The sequence below is a fragment of the Saimiri boliviensis genome, chromosome 3, assembly GCF_048565385.1.
Source record: "Saimiri boliviensis isolate mSaiBol1 chromosome 3, mSaiBol1.pri, whole genome shotgun sequence".
Classification (NCBI taxonomy): Eukaryota; Metazoa; Chordata; class Mammalia; order Primates; family Cebidae; genus Saimiri; species Saimiri boliviensis.
In genome coordinates, this window is record NC_133451.1 from 72,480,777 (window position 1) to 72,506,854 (window position 26,078).

At 36.3% G+C, this 26,078-nt stretch overlaps 1 long non-coding RNA gene across 1 annotated transcript in view; it reads left to right on the top strand.

The window, feature by feature from the left end:
* LOC141584013 (uncharacterized) overlaps window positions 1-26,078 on the top strand; it is a 353,843-nt gene that overhangs the window by 311,401 nt on the left and 16,364 nt on the right. The window contains exons 4-5 of the long non-coding RNA XR_012516869.1: window positions 21,097-21,224; window positions 21,890-22,009. This is a non-coding gene — a long non-coding RNA (uncharacterized LOC141584013). The remainder of the gene's footprint in view (window positions 1-21,096; window positions 21,225-21,889; window positions 22,010-26,078) is intronic.

The following is a 26,078-nucleotide window of genomic DNA, read 5'->3' on the forward strand; positions in this document are numbered from 1 at the left end:
TTGAAGGCACTTCCAAATACCTGGTATAAGAATGCTTCCAAATACCTGGTATAAGAACTTTCCATTTTGAGGATAAGTGATTCACAGAAGATTCATCCCTTGCTGTTCTCTATTAGTTTTTTTGAGTCACCACTCCATTTGGGAGTAGAAAGCAGAGACCAGGAGGAAGGAAAATTGACATTTAGTGAATGTAATTAGGGCTTCACTCTTTCAATGAAGAATTTTTTCCATTAAACCAGTAAGTTCTTTTCTAATAACATATTCCACCAAATCACAGATTTTAAATTATTTGTTTAAAAAGTACAGCGAAAGACAAAAAGCATGTTTAGCTAAATTATCTTTGTATAGTATACTTCATAGAATGCAGATAATTTAATCACATTATATCAAGGTTATATTTTTAAGCAAATAGGAATCCTTTGAGTAGATATAAAATATAAGTAATCAAGAACATAGACCTGTTTCATAACCTTCTTCTGGAAGAAAATTCATTTATATAGTTTGATGAAGGGAAAGCTGAGAAAAAATTAATAATAGTCTTCAAAAAGATGTGAGTTTATTACATATTAAATATGCTTTTCTGCCATGGAAAATAGAATGAAGAAAATGGATTTCAGTGGCAGAGATTTAGGGGCAAGTTGGATAAATGTTCAGAGAGTGAAAATTATTACATTGGGGAGAGACTTAGTAATGAAGGGTGAATTGCTTTAGCTGTAGAATTCTAAAAATGTGGAAAGCCTTGAACATTTAACCAGATTTGGACTCTGAACATTTGTAAAGGTCACAGAATGTTTCTATTTTCTCTACTGCAAAATGAAGGTGGTGGTTTCTTCTAGTTTTAAGCAAATACCTATTTGGAGGCAAAGGATTAAACTATTTAAAAGTTGACGTTTTCCCGGGTAGAAACTTCTTTATGATGAAATCTCATAACTGCAAATACAAGTCCCCTAGACTGTACTCTGACACAGCAGCTTCAGTGAGAACTTCTGGTTGTGTACTCCTCTTCTTGGGGAAACAGACTTTCAGTTCCTATAGTTGTTGGCGTGACACCACATGTAGAGTTTATTTCCCATCCTGATGACAGGGAAATGGCATGTGCACCAAGCCCTCAACAGCACTGGAGAGTTTTAGGGTGTGTGTCTTCAGTACTGTGGGAGCTGACGTTTGCTTTGCTGTTTCCTAGGAGGAAACAGCAGCTTCTGCCTGCCATATGTTCATATAACACTGCATGCCAACTTGCATGCCATATCATGCCAGCCTGGAAACAAGTATGTTCACCAGTACTATATTAGCATCATCCTACTTGCAATCTAATTAATAACTAGCTGTCTTTCTGCAGCTCTTGAAGACAAATGTGAGAGCAACTTTGTCATGTTTATTAAGAATATACTTATCTTCTGGTATTTTAATATGGACAATGAAAAAGGAAAATTTCAAATATGTGGAGCATTGGTGAATCTGAATGAAAGGTTCAAAGGATTCTTTTTACTGTTTTGAAACTTCCTGTGAATCTGTAATTATTTCAAAATACAATGTTTAAAAAATATGATACAAACTCAGGGATTTTGTTGTCAGAGTACAATCTAGTGGACTTGTATTTGCAGTTATGAGATTTTATCATATAGAAGCTTGTACCTGGGAAAACTTGAACTTTCAAATAGTTTAATCATTTGCCTCCAAATAGATATTTGCTTAAAACTAGAAGAAACCTCCATCTTCATTTCACAGTAGAAACTATCATAATCAATAGTCAATATCATAATAATTCTGATATTTACAAAGCTTACAATTGTAAAGTTCATATCAAAAATTGGAACTCTGATTCCATTAGGTCTTTTAAAGATCATTTTAGTATGAATGAAAGATTGAGGGTAAAGTTACAAGAGGCGAATGACAATTTCTCAAGAAGGCTAATGGCCAGATCTTTCTCTGCTTCATCACCCTGTCCAAAGTTATCCTGGAGAAGAGTTCTTTACTGTACTCAGACTGGGCAGTTGTTGAGCAAAGGTTCTGTGTTTTCTTGGAGTACAAGTAATTTCAGAAGAAATACTGACTCCAAAAGAAGTAACTATGTGTCTTAGACATCTTTACTTTGAAGACTCTCAATGTGAGTCAAATAACTGCATAATGAATCCTTTCTTCCTCTAAACTGAACTATATTCAGAAGTAATTAAGGACACTATGCATTTTTTTGATAAAGGAGAACATAAAAATTTGTTTTCTTCTGAACAATAAATGGTACGATTTCTTGATAGTTAAAAAAAATTGTGCCATTGATAAATAACTGAATTTAATTAGGGGAAATAATTCTTTTCAACTTTAAGAGTGAGCTAATATTGGTATTTTGGCAGCCTAAAGTATTAAGAAGAAAGTAGCTAGCTCTTTCCTAATTTTGCTAAAAAAAATTAGACGAAATTAAGAAAACAGTGTTTATCTAAGTAATGTTGAAATGTTAAACTTTTTACTAAAATATTCTACAATAGAAATTAGGCTGTGTAAATTCATTTGGCTAATGTATAAGCAATGAGATAAGAAAATACAGTAAGAGTATGTTAGAATAAGAGAAGTGAAAGGGAATTCATGATATCATGATACCTAGTCTTCTGAGAACTAGGTATGGGGTTTGGTAGAGAGGCTGGCATGGTGAGCTAGAATCCAGAGACTCTGCTCTAATGCAGTAGTCTTCTCATAACCATTAAACAGATGTAAAGTGACTAAATGAATACCATGAATTTGTTAATATATATTATAACTCTTCCTACAAACATATACATATGCATATATATAAAAGATATACACACACAACACACATATATATTATATGTATGTGTATATATACATATATAGTATGCTATATACACAAAAAGGCTCCACAGATTTTGAACTTTCCCCTCTGTTAGTAAAAGAAGATAAACATACTTGTAAGTAATACAATAACTTCTTTAGATTTTAAAACTAGTACTTTTCCCAATAGCATCTACAGATTCATATTTGATGTTATGAAAAGAGAATTTGTACAGTTTTCCAAACTTGTTGGAGTTCTATTAAAAGAACCAAATTTCCTGGAAGGAAGTAAGGATTTTATTCTAATTTAAACCAGACTGTCAGATATATATTTAGACCAGAAAAACTAAGTACAGTGATTTGAATTGATATCCTGTGCAGAAGCAGAGGCCTAAAATATATAATAACTTGTTTTATGAGCAAAACTATATAGTAAACTCTTCATTGACAATGGAATGAGACACAGATTTAGAGGGAAAAAAAGAGTAAGGTACTTTATAAACACTTAACTTTAGGTTTTTTGTTTCTTTTGATTAGAAACTACAATGATATTTAGTGTATGAATTATTGTTTAATAAAAAGGTTTTTATCTCAGGAGTTATGTCATCAGTATTATAGAGTACTGCTAAGAAATTAACTGATGTTCATGGAAAGTGAGGTGAGGGCTATGTTCCAGTTGCCAGTTGTTACCTAACATTGAACATTTTTTTCTGATGCTCACATTATGTGGGTCAATAATTTAGGGACAACCTGTCTGTACTGCATGATATCTAAAGCCTCAACTGGGACAAGTTGAATTGCTAGAGGTGGTTGGAATGGTTGGCATCTAGAGTGGCTGGAACAGTTGAGGGGGGCCGCCATTATCATTTTTTCTCCACACAGCTCTTCTACATGGCTACTCTGGGCTTCATGACACCTGGAGGCCTCAGGGTAGTAAGTGCTCTTACGTGGCATTTGGCTTCCCTCAAAGAGAGAGTTCCAAAAGAGGAAAAATAGAAAGTGCCAGTCCTCTTAGGAATTAGGCCCAGAACTGGCAAAGCAGCATTTGTGGCATATCTTGCTGTTTCAAGCAATGAGAGGCCAGCTGAAATTCAAAGGACTGTATAGATTCCACCTTTTGATGGGGGAGTGACATACAAGGACATATATAGAAGGCAGGAATTGATGGGGGGCACCTTGGAGGTAAGCAACAACAAGCCATGAGGAAATTTTTTAGTTAACATGGCATTGTAAACACTTGTGTAGTTTTGAATAGATGATGCTCCATTATTGGTAATAAGTTAAAATCCATGGACTAGGTCAGGCGCAGTGACTCACGCCTGTAATCCCAGTACTTTGGGAGGCCGATGTGGGTGGATCACAAGGTCAAGAGATCGAGACCATCCTGGTCAACATGGCAAAACCCCGTCTCTACTAAAAATACAAAAAATTAGCTGGGCATGGTGGTGCATGCCTGTAATCCCAGCTACTCAGGAGGCTGAGGCAGGAGAACTGCCTGAACCCAGGATGCAGAGGTTGTGGTGAGCCGAGATCGCGCCATTGCATTCCAGCCTGGGTAACAAGAGCAAAACTCCGTCTCAAAAAAAAAAAAAAAAAAAAAAAAAAAAAAATCCATGGACTAAAAAATGTGTCTGAATGTACAGAAAGCCAATTTCAGGCATAAATTCAGGGACAGCAGAAACACAGAGAGTTGGATTAGACTCTGAAGTTGTCTCCATAGAAAAAAATAGCACAGACCAAATGCCTAAATGACTTTAAACTAGTCTGTAAGAAAAATATGCAGTATGGGTCAATGTGTCAGTCAGGTGGTACTACTGGTCTTTTTAACCCTAATATCTATAATGCGTTTTAATATTTGTCTTCTTTTGTGGTCAATAAAACTATGTGATAAAGTTTACTGAACTGTGAACGTTGTCCATTTTGGGGATTGTGTCTTAAGCATGTGACCAGGTCCCTGGGATGCTACTGAACTCCAATCTATCACCTAACGCAATTTGTGGATTCATTAAAGAAATTAAGCATATTGCAGCTGTGAAACTCCTCTAAGCAGAACATGTACTCCTCTTCTGTGAGAAAAGTGCAGAAATTCTTTCATCAGGCTATTTGCAAGTCCCTTGCTTCTCTATGTCAGCTGCCCTTGGCTGCAAGATAGCCATAAAACATTTACTGCAAAGCCATGAAGAATCCATATGTCCATTTGATGTGTCAGGCCACCAAGAAGCCAGAGCTTGTGGGGAAGCATAAGGATATCTGAAGGTGACACATGCTGTCAGTTGATGAACAGAGATGCAGAAGGGAATTCTGGCAGCCTCTATCTTGGCCTTGACAACTTGTGATGGTGACCAGGTGGGGTGTGTTATCTTAATAGTCTGGAGCTCTTGTGAATTATTTGCTGATAGATGTAAACAGCTGTTATTCTTGGTAATGGAAAGCAATTAGAAACATCTGTACTCTTGGCTATGAGTAATGCCTCCTATCCTCACTGCTCCCAAATGCCAATTGGAAATAACTACATCATCGGGATGGTGTTGGCAATTCTACACTGCATTATGGGCTGATGATTAGTACTGAGCTGTGAAGAACAAGAGGTGAAGTAGGGGGGATAAAGGCTTTACCTGAAATTTACAAAGCAAGAAGGAAAACTTACTGCTTTATCTGGGTAACAGAAGGTAAGTACTATGGCTTTGGAAAAGGTATATTTGCATCAACCTCAGAACGATCCTAGTATAAAAAGTTACTAGCTCCTAAAGGGCACAATGTTAACTTATTCATTCAACAAGTCTAATACAGCAATTAAGGATAGGCTTAAAGTTGGACAGCTCAGATTTGCATCTTAGCCCTGCTACCTGTGTGACCTTGGGCAGGTTACTTTATTCTTGAATCTTAGGTTTAGTTTTCTCTACTATAAAATGGAGAGTATAGTATCAGAATGAGAATAAAAAGAATTAGTATAAAAGGTGCTTGGAGCAGTGCATGGCATGTAAGCAGTACCCAGCCAATCTTAGTTGCTGTTATTATTGAACACGTACTGTGTGGTTGGCACTATTAAGCTCTGAAATAATCTCGAGCAGCTCATTCAAGATGGCTGCTCACATAGGGATCACAAGTTAGTGTAAATTCATAAAAGTATCTAATCTACAGCGAGGTATATAGCAGAAATCTCAAACAGTTTACCTTTTTTCTTTTGCTTTTCAGGATAAGGTTTATGTGGTAGTTTCCCAAAGGTTGAAAACTGGGACCTATAAAGGGGCCCAGATCCTACTTCAGGTCTTAGCTGTTGATGGCTTAGAGGAACTATGAGTCTGTATGTAGTTCAAGATGAATAAAAATTACTCAGAAAAATTTTGTTGTTAGATCTGTTAAGTAACTATATTCTAATACTTATTTTCTCTACACAAGGAAAATATTTCTTTTTCCCCTCCTACAGGATTCCTGTGGATTTCTTCTTTCTGATGCTTATGAAGTTACACAGTGCACACACACATTACCAAAACAAAATATAATATTATCTATGTGCCTTATGATTTAGAGGAAATAGATAGAGACCAAATTCTGTCTCTGAATCCAGTTGTCATGGTATATAGCTTCATGATAGTTATGGCCAAAGAAGATACATAGTTGCCATAGGAAGAAGTGATGAAGAATTGGAAGGAATTCTGGTTATAAGAAAGGTGAAAACTGAGGCAGATTTTTTGCCCTACTAGTTCAATATCATTTTAGAAACTGTAGTCCACCAGATCTAGACCTTGTTCTGGAGTAAGACAATATTTTCACTTACTCATTCAACAAATGTATAATGAGTTCTTCCTTTCTGTCATATGTACAGTAGGAAAATGAATAAGAATAGGACACAGATCCTGCAAAGTTACATTGATTTTCTTGTGCATTCTATTTGAAATTTATATTTGATATTTGTATCAAATATCATTCTATTTGATATTCTATCATTCTATCAAATACAAAATTCTATTTGATATTTATGTGACACTAATGGGTTATCCTGAAATATCACTGTGCAATAAGGTCTAGAGCAAGCTTTTAGTTTCCTAGGGATAAGGTTTATAAAACTGAGATATGAAAACTAATGGAAAGGAAAAGTGAAAGGGCTTCAATAAAAAATGTGACAATTTTCAGAGCTTGGTGAGTTATAACTTACATGCTATAAGCAACATCCTAAATGCCAGTGAGTCTGGCATGCTGTTGGATACCAACAAATGCTTGTTAATTTAAGTATGTTTAAAAACCTTACAAAAGTCCTAGGGATTTAATTTTTTTCTTTAACCGCTTCGTTCCTCTCTACTGCCTTATTCTTGCACCTTGTTATCTTCTACCTTGACTTTTGTAGTAACTCTCTAATTGAAATCTGCTACCTGATCTTGTCCCCTCAAACTCATCTTCCACTCAGTTACCGGTTCTTAATCACCTTGACAATACATTTGATATTTTAAAAGGACAAGATTGTTTTAATGATTTTGATTATTGTTGCTAAATGTTCTTCCATATCTTGCTCAATTGCTCAACTTGAAGGGAAGGCATAGATTCTACTATTTATCAGCTATAGAAACTGAGACTAGAGTAGTGAATCCATTTTGCAGTACTTAATAGAAACAAGAATGACTTTCAAATCTTCTGGCTCCTACTCAGAAATTTGTTTCTTTTGATCCTATTCTTGAATTTTAAAAAGAACACATTTAAAATGCAAATGCTGCCCATAAAAGACAGTAACAGTCAATGGAGACTAGGAAGTCCTCAAAGACATATCTATGCCATCAGAAAGTAAGAGACAGGTATGTGATACTATAAGGTCAGCTGAAAATGAACACTGTCTCACCAGGTATCCTGGAATGATTTATTTGAAAACTGCTTTGGAAAGAATTTGGCCAAAAGGAGCTTCCCTTTTCAGTGCTTTCATTTCTTAGACTCCCATGACTACCTTCCATGACAACTTCAACCTAAACCCCATTCAATTAGCCAGTCCTAGGGATTTAATTTTTTTCTTTAACCTCCTCTTTCCTCTACACTGCCTGATTTTTGCCCTTGTTGTCTTCTACCTTGACTTTTGTAGTGACTCTCTAATTGAAATCTGTTACCTGATCTTGTCCCCTCAAATTCATCTTCCATTCAGTTACCAGTGACTTGGCCAATGAATGTCTCATTATGCTGTTTTCTGAATTACGTAGTTCCTACCTCTTCAGTCCTATCTCTCACTTTCCCTACTTTGAAAAATTTTATCTAAACTGCTTATAATCATCCTGCACTTCATTAATTCTGTTATCTTTGATGACAATGACTTGTTCATATTTCTTTGCCTAAAAACTCCTAAATAGTCCTGTGGATATCTCTCCAGAGTTATCTCTGCCAGGAAGCCATTCTGGACCACTTAGGGCATAATAGTGTTGTTTTCTCTGTGTTGAATTTTCACCTTACCCTTATATCATATCAATTATATTATATTACATTATATCATATCATATCTTGTTTTTAGTTTATCTGTTTGAGGTCTAGACTGCGAGATACTTGAAAGCTATTATAAAATCCCATCTTATTGCTATAAGGATTCTCAACACCCTTTATAATACATGTCTTAGTAATTTGTCCTGCTATAACAGAATAACACAGACTGGGTACTTTATAAAGAACAGAAATTTGTTTTCCACAGTTCTGAGGTCTGGGAAGTCCAAGATTAAGATGTCAGCATCTAGGCATTCTTGCTTCATCCTTATATAGTACAAGACAGAAGGGCAAGATATGGTGAACCTGCTATTGCCAGCCCTTATTATAGTAGCATTAATCCATTCATGAGGGTAGGGCCCTCATGACCTAAACACCTCCCAAAGACCTAACCTCCTTAGACTGTTGTATTGAGGATTAAGTTTCTAACACATGAATTTTGGGGAACACATTTAGATCATAGCAGTAGGTCCCCAATAAAAATATAAATACTGACTATCATAGTAATATATATCGGTCACTCTCGATGGACCAGGCACTATACTAAGTGTTTTGCATACATTTTCTCATTTAATCCTAACAAATCTAGGAGATGAGCACTATTTTATTTTCATTTAGGAAATGAGAAACTGAGGCTCAAAGTAAATATGTAACTTGCTTTAGGTTACAGTTTGCAAGTGGTGGAGCCAGGGTTATAATGCAAGTCTGACTGGTTCTCTTAAGTATTCTGCTAAACTCAACTAGAAATTTGGGATATATCAGGCAACAAAGCATAAAGATCTCTGATCTTGAGAAGCTTATATTCTAGTGGAGTAACAGAAATTAAAAAGCAAACATAATAACTAAGCTAATTGTATAGTAGCTTGGAAGGTGATATTGGGGGTATCTCAACTCTGGGTCATTACTTTTCTGCTCTAATAACCAATCTTGGCTTTGTGAACCCAGGGCTGGCCACAGCCTCTGAGCCCTTCTGTGTGTGCCAAATAGAATATTTTGGTGAAATGACATGGTTAAATGAGTTAATAAAGGTAAAAATATGCTGTAAACCTGTTTTATACCTGATTATTGCAGAACATCACTACTTTCTAAGGTGTTAGCTGGCAAGCCTTAGAGGAGGCAACCCAGGACTCACAGATACTAAGCGATACCCCAGCCTTTCTGCCTAAATCTAATCCCTGGTGCTACTGGGAGGATGGGAGAGAAGGGGGTGCTCTTGAAGAACACAGCAGAAATAAAAGATCTGTTCAGGGAGATGTGTCTGTTTCCCCTCAGATAACCAGTATGGACAACATTCATGGATGTTTTTCCACTTTCCTCTTGGGGTACACAAAGAAAAGTTCTGAAGGTATAATAATACTGTTTGGCTGGGCATGTGGAGGCTCACACTTGTAATCCCAGCACTTTGGGAGGCTGAGGCGGGTAGATCACAAGGTCAGGAGTTCGAGACCAGCCTGGCCAACACAGTGAAACCCCATCTCTACTAAAAATACACAATTTAGCTGGATGTGGTGGCAGGTGCCTGTAATCCCAGCTACTCGGGAGGCTGAGGCAGGAGAATCACTTAAACACGGAAGGTGGAGGTTGCAGTGAGCCATGATCCCACCACTGCACTTCATCCTGGGCAACAGAGTTAGACTCTGTCTCAGAAAAGAAAAAAAAAAAAATGCTGCTCCACAAGGAGCAACTGAATCTCTGTCTCTCTCTTGTTTCCCCCCTCCCCCTTAGGATTTATAATGTTTACACAAAATATAAAAATTACAATGAGAGAAAATAATACCAAATGCTGAATGTCAGTGCAAATTAATAACTTCCATAAGAGTTTCCAGAAGACAATGATGATTGAAATCTGGCAGACTGTGAAGACTTTAGAGAGGTATAAAGGTTCAAACTGTGCCTGGAAAAGATGCACAGTTCTTCCTCCAGATACCATTGTGGTAAGACTAGGGATTACTCTGCCCTACCGTAACTAAAGAGTGAGCATGCAGCCTGGTCCAGGTTAATGAAATGTTATTTCCCTGGGATTTGGCTCTTGAGACAAAGAGTGACACAAGGCCAAAAAGTTGTTTACACTCACTTTTCCTGGTGTTAGGACCCTGATGATACTATTTTTTAGTTCCTGTAACTTAGGTTCTACTTTGGTTGTTATCCTTTCTGAGTCTGTTGTGGTTGTTTTGTTGTTCTTTTTTGTCTGTTTGTTTTTTTGCTCCAACTTTTCCTTCAATTCTGATATATTTTGATACATTTTTTTTCCTATTAAGTTTTTGAGAGTCAGTTTCTTTTTCTTGTGCTTGGCGAATCCTGACTGATATAAGCACTTTAGGAAACTGTGGAGTTTGAGAACCAAGGAGGCATCTTTCATTTTTGTGTGTATCCAACAATGCCTGGCTCTATGCGTTTAATTAATGTTAACTTAAATAAAATGTGTGTGCATGGACTGCACTAAGTGGAAGTGTTCATATGATGGAATGAAGAAAAGTAATGTAAAGAAAGTTATAGGGACTATGTTGAGGAAAGCCTTGAAAGACAGATTGAAGCCTCAATTTTGGGGACATTGGGAAGTCTTAAAAGTTTTTGTATGCAGGGTTGCAGGGTGTGATGAGTGAGGGAGTGATATGAGAACAGTGTTTTAGGAAGGTTAACTGAAGAGGCAGAGAAGCAACTAACACTTATCAATGCTTTCCAGACTCTGGTACAAAGGTTTCCTAGCAATTAACTCACCATTTCCTCCTCACAACCGTGTACAGCTGGGTACCATCATTATCCTGTCCCCAGTTTAAAGATGAGGAAACCGAGGCACAGACTTACCAAACAATTTACCAGTCAAACAGCAAATGACAAACATTGGCAGTCTGACTGAGAAGCGTTTAACTACTTCACTGTCTCCCTCCATACTATGGCTATGCAGATGGAGAAAACATTCTTAAGGAGGCAGCAAAGAATCCAACTGTAGAAATGAGAAGGCATAGATAAATAAATAAATATCATAAAGTAAGAGTTGTTAGGACTTGGCCTCACTGGATATGGGCTGATATAGGATAAAATTAAGGCCCATTAATTACTCAGCCAGTAATTTGTCCATTCATTTCATCAACATTTATTGAGTACCCACCAAATATCATTCACTGTTATATCTGCTGGTGATACCACAGTGAATAAGGCAGACAAGTTCTTTGTTGTCAAGTCTGTATTTTACTATAAGAGAAGTGACTAATAAATAAATAAAAAATATCAGGTAGCCGTAAGTGCTATGATGAAAATAAAAGAATAAGGTGATAGAGACTGATTAGGATCTGATTACATGGACAGTTCTCAAGGAAGTCCTCTCTGACTCTCTGAGGAATTAGCTTGTACACACTGAGGAGTTATATCCCTATTATCTGCCACAGAGCCTATCAGGGTATCCAAGGGAGAGAATACAGTCATGGGTTCTTAGTTTATGTTTCTGATTAGGCCAGTAAAGCTCCTTCCTCATCCCTCTTTTCCATTTATCACTAGAGACAGAAACTAAAAACCATGGCTGCAGGCTTCCAATAGTCTAAAACAAAACAAAACAACAAAATAAGGCAGGTTGGACAAGCTCTAGGCCTTTTAACAAATATTTGTTGAATGAGTGAATGAAGTGATTTGAGGAACTTGAAAAGCAAGAAATTACATTTTTCCAGGATGGGCGGGACAGTCATGAAAGAAACAAAACTTCTTTCAAAGATCTGAATGAGGCCGGGCGCGGTGGCTCAAGCCTGTAATCCCAGCACTTTGGGAGGCCGAGGCGGGTGGATCACGAGATCAAGAGATCGAGACCATCCTGGTCAACATGGTGAAACCCCGTCTCTACTAAAAATACTAAAAATTAGCTGGGCATGGTGGCACATGCCCGTAATCCCAGCTACTCAGGAGGCTGAGGCAGGAGAATTGCCTGAACCCAGGAGGCGGAGGTTGTGGTGAGCCGAGATCGCCCCATTGCACTCCAGCCTGGGCAGCAAGAGCGAAACTCCGTCTCAAAAAAAAAAAAAAAAAAAAAAAAAAAAAATCTGAATGATGGGAATTAACCAATCTTCAAATGATCTAGGAGCAAAGTGTACTGGCATGGGGACCAGCAAGCACAAAGCCCCAAGAGAAGAATAAGTTTGGCATGCTTCAAGAACCCAAGTAAGACAAGTGTGTCTGGGTTGTAGCAGGAAAAGAGTATAAAGAGGTAAAGACAGAGAAGTAAACATAGCCCATATTATACAAGGTGCTTAGGGGTTTTAATTTGGAAGGTTTAAATAGAACAGTTGCATAATACAAATTCTGTTTCTTAAAAAAATCATTCTGGCCAATGTGTGAAAAACGAATTACAGTATGACAGGAGTAGAAGCCAAGCAATATGTTAGGAGACAATAGTAGAAGTCCAGTTTGTAGCTACTGAGATGGAGTTCACAGATTTGGGAAATATTTCAGAGGTAGAATTGACAAGACTTGCTGATGGGTTAGCTATAGCAAAGAGAGGAAAGGAAAGGTTTTCTAAACATTTCCTAGATCAACTAGATTGTGATATGTCGTTAAGTTTCCTAGAGCAACCAGATAAATTGTGATGTATTGATGTTTGTTAAAAAAAAAAGGAGAAAGGTAAGTTTTGCAAATCTAAGAAGTTTTGTTTGAGGCATGTTAATGAGTTGGATATTAGAAATTCCAGTGGAAATGTCAACAGGTCAATTGGATGGAAAAACATATTTCAGGTGAGGTTCAAGGCTAGAGAAATAAATTTGAGATCACTGGAAATTTGAAATTCTTTAAATCCTTGGAACTCGATAAAATTGCCTAGTGAGAGGGTGTAGAAAAAAGAAGAAAAGGATTCCCAGGTACAAAGTCTGAGACTTTCCAATATTTCAAATCTAGCAGAGAATAAGGAGCCAGCAGAGAAATGGCCAGTGAAGATAGAGGAAAAACCAGCAGAGTGAAGTATCTGAGAGCCAAATCCAGAGAGGCTTTTGAGGACAGAAGGGGTCACTATAGCCAATGCTGCTGAGAAGTCTCTAAATATAAGAGCAAAAGTGTTATACTGTTGGATGTGAAAACATGCAAATCATTGGTGATCTCAATGTGCAATCTTACTGGAAGGTGAGGTGGCAGAAAGCTTTCAGGAATTAGTTGAGGAGAAAATAGAAGGTAATGCAATAGAGAAGAGACTATAGACAACTTTGTTCAGTAATTTTCACTGTGAAGGGGATAGTATAAAGGGGTAGCAGTGAGTAAAATTTCAAGAAGTTTTTTTTTAGTGCACAAACCTAAAGGTATTTTAATGCTAATGAAAATGATCAAATGGAGGAGGAAAAGTTAACAATGTCATAATTATAAAGATTTTTTTTAGAAGGCTGAAACATGGTGACGTGTACAGTGGAGACCCGGGCTTTGATAGGAGGACCACACCTTCTACTGAAACAGCAAGAAAGGCAGAGATTACAAGTGGGATCATGAGGTCAAGAGATCGAGACCATCCTGGTCAACATGGTGAAACCCCATCTCTACTAAAAATACAAAAAAAAAAAAATTAGCTGGGCATGGTGGCATGTGCCTGTAATCCCAGCTACTCAGGAGGCTAAGGTAGGAGCATTGCCTGAACCCAGGAGGCAGAGGTTGCAGTAAGCCGAGATCGCGCCATTGCACTCCAGCCTGGGTAACAAGAGCAAAACTCCATCTAAAAAAAAAAAAAAAAAAAAAAAAAGTGGTAATGCAGGTAGATGGATATATTTTGTGTTGGTAAGATGGGGGAATTTCTGTTTGATTGCTTTTAATTTACTCAGAAAACGCAAAGGCAGAATTTCAAGTCTGGGTAACTGAGAAAATAATGGAACAAATCACACACACAAGCACAAAATCTCTAAGGGTATATGCTAACTTCAAACATATATAGAGAAGAAGAGTGTTGGTAAATTCTTTAGTGGGGTGCATTTAAAATCAATCAGTTAGATATTACACTGTAGCTTTTGCAGCATTGGGCAAAACCAGTAGATGGTGGTCTTAAGTTGCAAGTTGCTTTTACACTAACACCTGTCAGCATGTGAAATAACTACTGCTTTCTACAAAATGTCGAAATTCACTTTCCTATTCATCAGATACCATAAATTGGATGAAGGTGGCACATGAGAGCATTCTGAGGTGACGTGTTAACTGTTGTTTATTTTTCAAAAGCACTGTTCTGAAAGAACACACACAGGAAATTCATCACAGTACTTTAAAACTATGCAGTGCTTTTATCAGAAACAGATATATATTGCTTCATCTATTGTTTATCTTTTCTTTGAAAATTAAAAAAATTGATTTCTGATTTAGAATGCTGTCTGTTGGAAGTTCGAAAAACTAAGAGCAACTCTAAGCTACAATGCGTAAATAAGATATTCACTTAACATTCTCTGTTGTTAAATGCACTTTTGAAATTCAATTGCAACAGTATTACAATACCTTGTAATTATGCAGACAGGCTAGAATTAAAGACTTTGGAAATTAATTTTGAGTTGAAATATTAAATTAAGTAGAATGTTTTATCATAATGGCATAATTTAAAACTAACTAAAAATAGCATTAATAATAATCATGATTGCTCTCCTTTCATTAAAAGAAGAGATTTAGTACTAAATTATTAAATGATCAAATTTACGGTGCCCAAGTTAGTAAAGATTTTGTAGTAGTGTAAATCATGCTACATGATTTCTGTCCAGTGACTATAGCAAATTAGTCACTACAGTAAATTTTAGAGAGTGTTAATAATACAAACACTTCAATGTTAGAAGCTTTTGGTAGAATGATACTGCATGCATCCTTGGGCATTCAAATATTCCATTTTTTTTTCTCCTAACAGTGTATTATATAACTGTCATGGGTAGTATCAAGGATGGACAATTACACCTTGAACAACAGAAAAGGAGAAACATTTTATTTTTATAAGCCAACGACTTGTTGGTGATTTCTGCTTCCCAGCATTAACCTTTGTCCTCTTTCTATTCAACAGTCTTCTGATTTTACTCTGAAATTATACTATGCTAAGCAGAACATATGTTGCTCATTTGCCTTAGCAATTCTCAGATCAACTGAATTTAAGAGAATTCTATAAACCCACAATGGCTAGAAATGATTACTTTTAAATTTTATTTAAAATCATCCTAATATACACACTTTATTTTTTCATAAATAAATAAACTCTACTAATGTACAAATTGTGACACAATAAGCAATCTAAAATAGAAAGCAAATACACACTAACCTTTTAAATACTTGAGCAATGAGTGTGAGGTGGGCAAATAAGGTAAAGGGATATTTGCCTTGTTTTTTCTACATATTTCTTAAAGAAAGTGTTTATAGATGTTTTAAAGCACACATGTACTGTAGATTTCTGTTTAATATCTTTGACTGCCTCCTACTTCTTTAGTCATGAATGTAATTTTTAGTATCTGAATCATATTTTGGAAAGTTATCAGATCTGAGAATCTCCAGTCACATGAGATTACAATTGACTGATACACATGTAAAAATGTTGTGACTCACTCAAGTAAATTTTTAAAATGTTAATTCTTTTCTAGTATAATAATCAATGGCAATAAGGGATTTGTGCTACAAAGAATATGTGTTACATATCTGCTAATATATAATGGAAGTTTTGCAAACTTGTGGGCAAATATTTCATCTCACCAAATTTACTATTATAGAATAATTTCTGAGACTGTTAGAATTATTTTGGATTGGGTTGTTAATTTAGGGTATACCAGCCATTTGCTACTTTTCTTTGACATCATAACATTTTTACCATGAGTTCTTATCTTTAACATTAACCACCAAAACATTTTGGCACATGAGAATACATGTTGTTACAAAAGAACTCTCATGAAAAATATGGATTAAAGACGGTATGGTACAAAATCCAAGTAGTGCACTCTCCTTCACAAGGCTTTGAGGTGTCATTAACAAGATGCTAGTTATTAATAATCACACATTCTTGGTCATTTATTTAGCATGTTTATAGCACTTTACAAAGTGCTATGTTAGTGAATTCAATATAACTGGTATATTTATAACCTCAAACTCACTATAGTTTGAGATAATTGTGTATATGTATTTTTGTAACATATTAATTCCACAGCTGGGATATTCAGTGGAGAACCACATATGTCATATTAAGACATTTAATTAGACTCAGGAGTCAAACTGACATCTGAAAACATCTATCGACTCATTAGTACTGTTACAGTAGCTCCTTTGGCTTTTATATAACTCAGGAAATAGCAAATCATAACATCATAAATAGTGTTATTCTGAACCTATGATGTAGCCAGAGCAATTTTAAGCCGATCATTTCTCACTAGGCTAATACTAATCAAGTCTCTTATTCAGATAATTTTTTTTTCTTTTTTCTTCTTTTGGCTATTCGGTGGCCAATGAGGTGTAATAAGTTTTAGCAAATTAAGGCTGAGGTCTCTTAGGTTAACTTTATTCTTTGCTGTAAATTGCAGCAGCTTAACACAGCTCTTGAATCAAGAAATGTGACACCTGAATTTTTCTGTTCAAGCTGAATGACTGGCGTGTGTGTGTGTATCTGTGTGTGTGAGAGAGAGAGAAAGAGAGCACCCCTGGAACTGAGGATTAAAACTGCTGCTCTCAGATTATCAAACTGATTTATATTTTAACTATTGGGCAGCTGAAGTGGCAACTAAATAGAATCTTAATAGACTAGCATTTTCCCACATTTTTTTCTCTTTGCAGATTATAATTTCGTAAATTGTTAAATATTTTAATTGCACTCTGTATTCCATCTTTGGTTGACATTGAGTCGAACTTTGGGTTTTGGATTTTATTTTGTACGTCAGGCTCAAAACAATGAGATGTGACTTGAATGACTTGCTTCTCAAACCTCGCATCTGTTATTTGAAACACAGCAAAGCCAGGCTCCGCTATGAGAAGACCCTTCACTTGCTGAGCAGCTGGCTTAGCAAGGGAGACACTGACAGCAGAGGGAACTGGTGCAGGAGATTCTCTTCTCTTAGCAGCTTTCAATAGGTCAGCAAATTGGAATTGTTTGCTGTTTTCCTTCTTTCCCCATTGACATGTCATTACAGAATGGGGTGTTTTTTTCCCCCAGACTGTATCAGCAAAAACAGAAAAGTAATTAATACATAAAGTACCAAATATGAAATATTGCTCTGCACAGAGGCATTTCACACTTCATTGATTTCATGAGTAGGCCAGAGGTGCCAGAACAATAATTGATATGTTGTAAGAAAAAAATTATTATGCAAGGTCAGCAGCATTTGAAGACTTTACAAAGAAGAGGCATTAAAAGATATTCTGAAACTATTTCTTAGAGCTTTGCATTGGGATTTAAATGAATATTTGAAGAAATACACAGATTTTCTATGAGAAATTAGTAGGAATTTTTCATGTTAGTATACTTGTGTATGCAAACATAATATATATCAATATACTTGCATTTTAGAGAAAATATGAATAAATACGTGTGGATAAATTTGTGTGTGGATTTATGCTTCGCTTTACCGACATTATTTACATTCCTGAATTTTCAATGAAATAGCAAAATTTAAAATTCAAATTTATTTTATATTATTAAAAAATTACTAACCAATACATGTTTGTTCAAAAAATCATTTACATTTCAGAAAATCAAGAACAGAAACCTTAAAATAAAATCATTCATAATCTTACTATGCTGATATAATATATTGATATTTTGGTGTATATCCTCTTAAGACTTTCTCTCTGTGAAAAACATGATACTGTAATATTGTCTTCAGTATGATTTTTTCACTTAAGTGATTTTTCTTTATGTCATTCGATATTTTTCTACAACATTTTTAATGGTTACATAACATTCCACTGATATGATGTATCATAATATATTTAAACAATCTTCTGTCAATGGATATACAAATAAGTTTTTAATTTTAAAAAAATTGTAATGTATATCACTAGAACTGTATCATCATAATGCCCTTTGGTACATTCCTAGAAATGAAATTTTGATTGCTTTGATGGACATTGCCAAATCATCCTCCAGAAAGGTGTCTCAGTTTCTTCCCAACCCAATATCAATTTTAAATTCACTCTCAGTTGTGATTATAAAGTCCTTCTTCCTAATCTGCCTGCTACATGACTCTGATATCATGTCATAAGTAATGGATTTTTCAAGATAAATGGAAGACAATTGAGAGAAAATCTCAAAACAATTTCAAAAGCAAAATATTTGCAGTGATTGTCTTAAGGCCAAAATAAGCAAATTCATTTAACTTCATACTTTTATCCCAAATTGGAAAACTTGTAATAGCTATTATTTACGAAGTGCTTACCATGCATCAGTAACAACTCTGCAATAGTCCTATGTGCTTTACATCAATTATCTCAGTTTTTTTATTCTCACAAAATTACCCTGTGAAATATGTTTTTGATGTTCCTTGTGAAGAAAAAGCCAGAACTCAGGCAATTTATAAATAAATTTCCCAGTCACACAGCTGCTTGGTGGAAAGCTGGGATTTGAATCCAGATCAGTATGATATAAAAGATTATATTTCAGGTGCTAGAAGCATCATAAATTTGTAGTTCTGAAAATATTGTACCTCAAGATAGTACACATTGTAGCTCATTTGTATATTTGCAACAGCAACATTTTACTTCAATTTATTGTCATTTGGTATTGCGATTTAAGATATCTGCTTGGATAAAGTTTGGATTTTTACCACCTGGACCTGTGATAATAAACAGTAGGTCTCTCATTTCTCAAACACAAGGTGTTAGGAAGGCTGCTGCTGGGTTGGCAGAGGATGTTCTCAGCCATTCTCAGGGCATATGGCTCTTTGGGGTAGAAAGCGACCACTAGGCCCTCTCTTTTGCTCTCCTTTTCTCACAAATTGTAGTCCATTTGATAGATATTCTGACTTTCTCATTTACTCCCTTTTTGAAGGGGAATTTGAGGTGATATAAAGAAGCAAAAGGCCAGGAAACTGACAGCAGAGAATGTTGGATCTCTCTGGGAAGGTTTCCTTGGCCCCAAGATTTTAAATTCAAAATTGGACCAGGAGCCACTGTAGTGGGATGTTTCTCTGGTGACACAGTTGTGGGAGGGTGAGGATGGGGAAATGGGAAGAAGATATGGCACAGATAATTCTCAATCCCAAATGTAATGGAACTTAGAAAAAGGTAAAGGGTGTGCTCTATTCCGGATATGAAGCTCAACAAAGCAAAATCATTAGGGCCAGAAATTGTCCTGTTGTGGCATTCCAAAAGCATATGAGCCTCTGTCCCACTCATTATGAATCTTTATCCTTTCCTCTCCCTCTGCTCTCTCTCTCTCATCAGCAGGCTAAAGAGAGGATACATCTCTCGCTTAAGCTTGGGGCTTTTTGGCACAAAGCTTGATTGTCTCGGTTTCTTCTTGGCAGATTTAAATTGTTAGAGAAATGAAACTCGTTTGAAAACAGTAGGCCCTGGCAGGCGCTCTCCCAGGCATTGCCCAGGACTCCAGGAACAGTTGTCAACTTACTGCATGGCATTTGTCTAGGTTGGGTTTGATCTTAGTCTCAGATCCCATATGGTAAGAAATAATTCTGTTTTAAAGTTTTGTGTATGATTGAGGTCAGAAGAGGGAGGGAGGTTGCTGCATATGGAGTTTGCAGATTTTTTATACTGAAATCAAGATTTAATGAAGATGGGAGAGTAAGAACAAAAATTATTTGCATGAAAATGAGACAAAACTGAAAAGGGTATTTTTCTTTTCTCTGAATGTAAATCTCTATTTGACTATTAAATTCCTTAATTTTAAGATATTTCTATCATTATGGAAGTACAAGAATACTGACAACTAATATGTATGTACAATATGGGATGTTAAAAATTAACAGCACATTTGCATGTATGACTGAGTTTGAAAATAACAATTTCTAGTACTATTAGTTCTTATATAATCTATTATTCAAGTTTTTGGTCTATTTTACAAGAGCATGTACAGCACCATATAAAGAATCTGGGCTAGGTGCAGTGGTTTACACCTGTAATCTCAGCACTTTGGGAGGCTGAGACGAGAGGATTGCTTAAGGCCAGGAGTTGGAGACCAGCCTGGACAACATATTGAGACCTTGTCTCTACAAAAAACACAAAAATGAGCAGGCATGGTGGTGTGTGCCTGTAGTCCCAGCCACTAGGGAGTCTGAGGCAGGAGGATCACTTCAGCTCGAGGCTGTGGTGAGCTATGATGGTGCCTCTCTACTCCAGTATGAGCAAAAGAGTGTTTGTCTCAAAATTAAAAATAAAAAAAAATTGGGCTGGGCACAGTGGCTCACGCCTGCAATCCCAGCATTTTGGGAGGCCACCAAGGTGGGCAGATCACCTGAGGTTGGGAGTCTGAGACCAGCCTGACCAACATGGAGAAACCCTGCCTCTACTAAAAATACAAAATTAGTTAGGCATGGTGGCACATGCCTGTAAACCCAGCTACTCGGGTGGCTGAGGCAAAAGAATTGCTTGAACACAGGAGGTGGAGGTCATGGTGAGCCTAGATCGCACCATTGCACTCCAGCCTAGGCAACAAGAGCGAAACTTGATCTCAAAAATAAAATAAAATAAAATAAATAAGAATCTAGTAGGCAATAATATGCTTAATGGTTCTGATGAAACATGTTATAGAATATTTTCAAGTTTTCCTTAAGACTTCCAATAGGACATAGTAATAGTAAATAATTGAAATAGAAACACTTTCCCAAAATTTGGGATGTTGATAGATAAGCATAAGTTTTTGAATCAGTTTCTAGTTAAATCTATACTGAAATTTGATTGTGCAATTACAAATTTCATCTTATTTTCTCCATCTCCATACCACTATTTGGAAAGAGAGTTGACTACTTAACAGCTGGAACTGTGAATACAGAATAAATTGAAGAGCATCTAAATGTGTGTGCTGCTCCAATAAATATTTTAGACATCAGAGACAGCTGGTATTGTCAGCCTCTAAGTCTCAGGTATATTTCTCTGTTTATTTTGATCCTTCTACCCATTATTGCAGGTGTCCCCAAACTTTTTACACAGGGGGCCAGTTCACTGTCCCTCAGACCATTGGAGGGCCGCCACTTACTGTGCTCCTCTCACTGACCACCAATGAAAGAGGTGCCCCTTCCTGAAGTGCGGCGGGGGGGCCGGATAAATAGCCTCAGGGGGCCGCATGCGGCCCACGGGCCGTAATTTGGGGACGCCTGCATTATTGTTTCTCTTTGACACAGTCTCTTCCTATTTCAGAATATCAAAGGCACAAACACTAGGTAGGCCCTTTTCACAGAATCAATTTAATACAGACTAACATGAATGATGATACACAAAGAACTGTTAATGAAAACTTTCTATGTCTGGTGGTTCATGGGTTAAGCTCAGTTGTCAACCAACATCTCCAAAATGATTTTTGACCTAGATTTGTTCCTTATACATATGACCATCTCCTTCCATTAACTCAGGTTAAGTAGAAGCTAAAACAGAATAGACTAAACCAGGGGTAGAGCACCAATCTGATTAAATCTAACAATTTGTACATCTGTGCCTGACTTTCATCACTTCTTATGATTGTGTATAAAGTACCTGCTGTTGAATGAGGGATTAAACCCATTCCAATTATTGATGCTTTTTAACTTTACAGATGTCAAAGATATTCCTTCAAACCTGTTCACTTCCAGAGCAAGGCTTTTCCAGATGGGAATTAGAAAGCAAGATTTGACAAAATCTGCTTCTCTGTTACTGAATATAAAGGAATATTACGGTAACGCTCCCATTTCTGTTAATCCATTCAGTTCAGGTTTGATTTACCTTTTTTTGCTTTGATCTAAAAATCTCTGTGGCTTTATAGAATTATATGTTGCTATATTCAGGTTTTGAATGAATCACACTGTATGCATTTTTAATATGATTTTTCTGATTCCAAAGCCAGGATTAACCTGTTGTTTTTGATTAAAAAGATGCTATGTTTAGATTTCAGGGCAGTGTTAAATTTCTGTGGTTATCTTCTGTTTTTCTTCTTTTTAACTAGACAAAATAAATTCTATTTGTTATCTGTATTGATGAAATAAGGGAAAAAGTATGGTTTTAAAAAATAATTTAAATATTAATACTCAATATAAGCTGTTTAAATAAGAGTGAAAGATTTTTTTAGCACTGTGTTTTACATTTTCTCTGTTGATTCTTGCTAAATTGTGATTACTGAAGTAGACCTCATTTGAACCACAGGAAAGAGAAATTTTGGTGACTGGTCATGTCATAGAAATTAGATATTTTTAAAAATGGTTACCTTGATGTTTAAAAACAAAGGGCAAGACTCTTCTCTCATTTGGTACTGCCAACTTTTCTTCACTCTACTAAAATTGTATGTGAAGCAGAAAGTTACAGTAGAGAATCCTAATATTATTTTAAGGAATAATAATATAGGAATAGCAGAATCTTAGAGATGCTTACAATGGACAGACACTACTCTAAAAGCTTTACCTATATCAATTCAATTAATTCTCCCAAAGCATTTGGAAGTTGATACCATTAGGAAATGAGGATAGAAGTGAAGAAAATTACTCAAGCTTATATGGCAGAAGCATTGTTCAAACTTGGCAAATCTGGTTCAAGTCTATGTTCTTAACCACTATGCTAGTTATGTTTACATGGTCAACCCAGAAAATATATAAAATGAATTAAACTCAATTCTAATGAGAATGTGGTAATGAACATAATGTAAACATAATGCTAGTTATGTTTACATGGTCAACCCAGAAAATATATAAAATGAATTAAACCCAATCTAATGAGAATATGATAATGAACAAATGAAAAATCAAATGACCAACTGTCCATTATTTTCTCCTCCACAAACTTCCTTTTTAAAAGTATGCTATGGTTTAAAATGTGCCCCTTGAAATTCATGTGTTGAAAACTAAATTCCCAGTGCAACAGTGTTAGGAGTTGGGACTTTTAAGAGGTAATGAGATCATGAGGTCTCTGCCCTCCTAAATGGATTAATGCCATTATCTCAGGAATGGATTAGTTATCTCAGAAGTGGTTTTCTGATAAAATGATGAGTTTGACCCCTTGTCTCTACTGCTCTCAAACCCTCTCTCACCTTCTTACCTTCATGGGATGATGTAGCAAGAAGGCGCTTGCGAGATGCCAGTACCTTGATATTGAAATTCCTGGCCTCCACAACTGTGAGAAATAAATGTATTTTATTTATAAATCACTCATCTGTAGCATTCTGTTATAACAAAACAAAATGGACTAAGACAAAGTAGAAATTCTAGATATGGGTTCCATAGTACATTAATGCTGAGCTCATTTCTAAATTTTAAGCACAGCTCATCTGTCAAGCTGCTAAGGTTTTAGCCTATGATTCATAAGCCTTTTGAACACATTACCATGTGTTCTCCGATTGAACTTACCCTACAATCAAGAAACAGAAATAATAGGGTAAAGAAGAATCTACTTGCAAAAACTAGATTAAACAACCAATGTTTGTGGAGGGCACACACTGATTTTCCTACATCAGCGATTGGGAAAGAAATAGAGGTTTATATACACATTGCTAACTAAGGATAGAGATTATGCATGTCCAACTCAAACTTTAGCAAGTCATAAAAGGCAATATTTATGAACATGTCTAAATGCAAATTAGAAACTAATCATTGTTTATTAAAATCAGTTTCATTTAATCTTTGACATTTCTAATATTTACTAAGAAAGATCCCTGTCTTTTGTTTCTATTGTTCAAATAACTCTCTAAGCTTTTTTTATCCAGTTTCTTATAAATAAACATTACTCTCTATCTTTGACGGAAGAGGAGTTTAAATTTAAATATCTATAAGCATTTCTGTGTATCTGAAAATAGACATGAAGCTAAAAATGAAAAATTATGATTCATAGTTTTCTAATATGCAATTTGTATACTCTTATTTATATTTTCAACTAAATTCTGAATTCTTCAAGGAAAAGCCTTCTTATTGCCTATTTTTGTATAATTTATACATGTTGTTCATCCCTATGCCCTCACCCCCTACTATAGTGATTTCAATGATATGGATATGGTGTTTAACACATATACGCTGTGTAAATAAACTGCTTTCCATTACTGAAACTACTTTGAAGATTATTTTTTAAACAGCAAAGGGGTTCAGAAAGAATATAGTAGACAAGGTTTGAAACAGGGCTTGAATGTAAATTAAACATCTTTCTTCAGGTCTCTGATTTTGACATAATCCTAACAGTACTTCACTGTAAAGCAAAGAGGCATGTTAGCGCATCTTCTTCTGTCTTAGTGGTTCAAAAGGTGCAATGCAATTGAATAGGTAACGTTGGAACTTGTTTTCTGGCTGCATGCTTTGCCTTTCAAGCACTGACTGAGCTGCAGCATAAGGTGTGAAATTAGGACAAATGTTCCAAGTCCTAGAAAATTAGTGTTTTATTTAACTCTATCTTGCTCAGGAAATCTGTTTCAGGATTACAGGCTTTCAGAAGAGATTGGTGACTAAGGGATATTTAGGTTGATAAATAGAAACAAGAAAACTGCATGATCTTTGACAATGAAATCTAAAATAAATGCTGACACAAAAAAGCAGCTTTGATAGTGCTACACACAGCAGAGTTTACTTTTAGACACATAAGGAAGGACCTATAGATAAACACAAACTCTCAGGAGTTGGTTTGTCCCCGAAACCATAATATCCCCTGTGCTAAACACTGGGAAATTTTATTACTTTAATTTTACGGGTTTTCTGGATAAATTCAAAGTTTTCAAGGATTGGGAAAGAGGCAGCCCAGTCAGAAAGGATGGAGGGGAAGAAGAAGTGAAAATGTTCAAAATGATAGACATTAAATGAGTAGTATAAAAAATCTTCAGTTGCAAAAACTCTTTGTTGTTCAATTAAAAAAGATAGCATAGAAAAACTAGATAGTAAAAGATAAAGTATCATGCTTCTGTTAGTATTTTCAATCTCCATCACTGATAAAGTAATGCAGAACAGATTGAATTATTATACATGAACTCCTTATTGATTTAATATAAAATATATAATTTGTTCTTCAGCTCTGAGAGTTCTTTTCCTCTGAGAAATAACATGTCTTTAAATTATTAGATTAGGTGAAGCCTCTCTAGTTGTTTGTATTCATTCCTGAGCTAAGCTAATATTAATAAATGGAGTCTGAGACTGCTGGGAAGATGGCTGACTAAGAACAGCTCAGGACTTCAGCTCCCAGTGAAAGTGCAGAGGATGAGTGGATGCTGCATTTCCAGACGAATTTTTACTGCCCACAGACCAGGAGATACCCAGGTAGAGGGGTCGCCAGTGCTGCTGTTCCAGCCGGTGCACTGTTTTGGCCCCCATCGGGCTGATTTGACCCGCGCAGCTACTATGACCACGCCCTGTTGTGGCGGTTTTCCATACAAAAGCCACTGGCCTGGGAGCCCACTTAGCTGGTGATTCATCTGAAATAGCGAGCCAGGCCAAGAGATTCCTAGACAAAAAAACTGCCAGGAGCCTCAGCACCACTGTTTGAGCCGACTCAGTGAGTCGCAGCACCAGAGATCCCGGCGCCTTTTCAACAAGTGACTGGAACGCTGGGTCGTTCAACTTAAAAAAAAAGACTCTGAGTCAGGGAGCCAGGTGATCAGGCTCGGTTGGTCCCACCCCCCACCCCCAACAACAACAACAACAACAGTAATTGAAAACGCTCTGGGTTGAGTGTTTCACAGCAAGCACAGCTGAACCCGGGATGGTCCGGCTCTGTGGGAGAGGGGCGTCCACCATTACTGAGACTCTTCACCACTACGGAGGCAGGCCACCATTGCTGAGGCAACC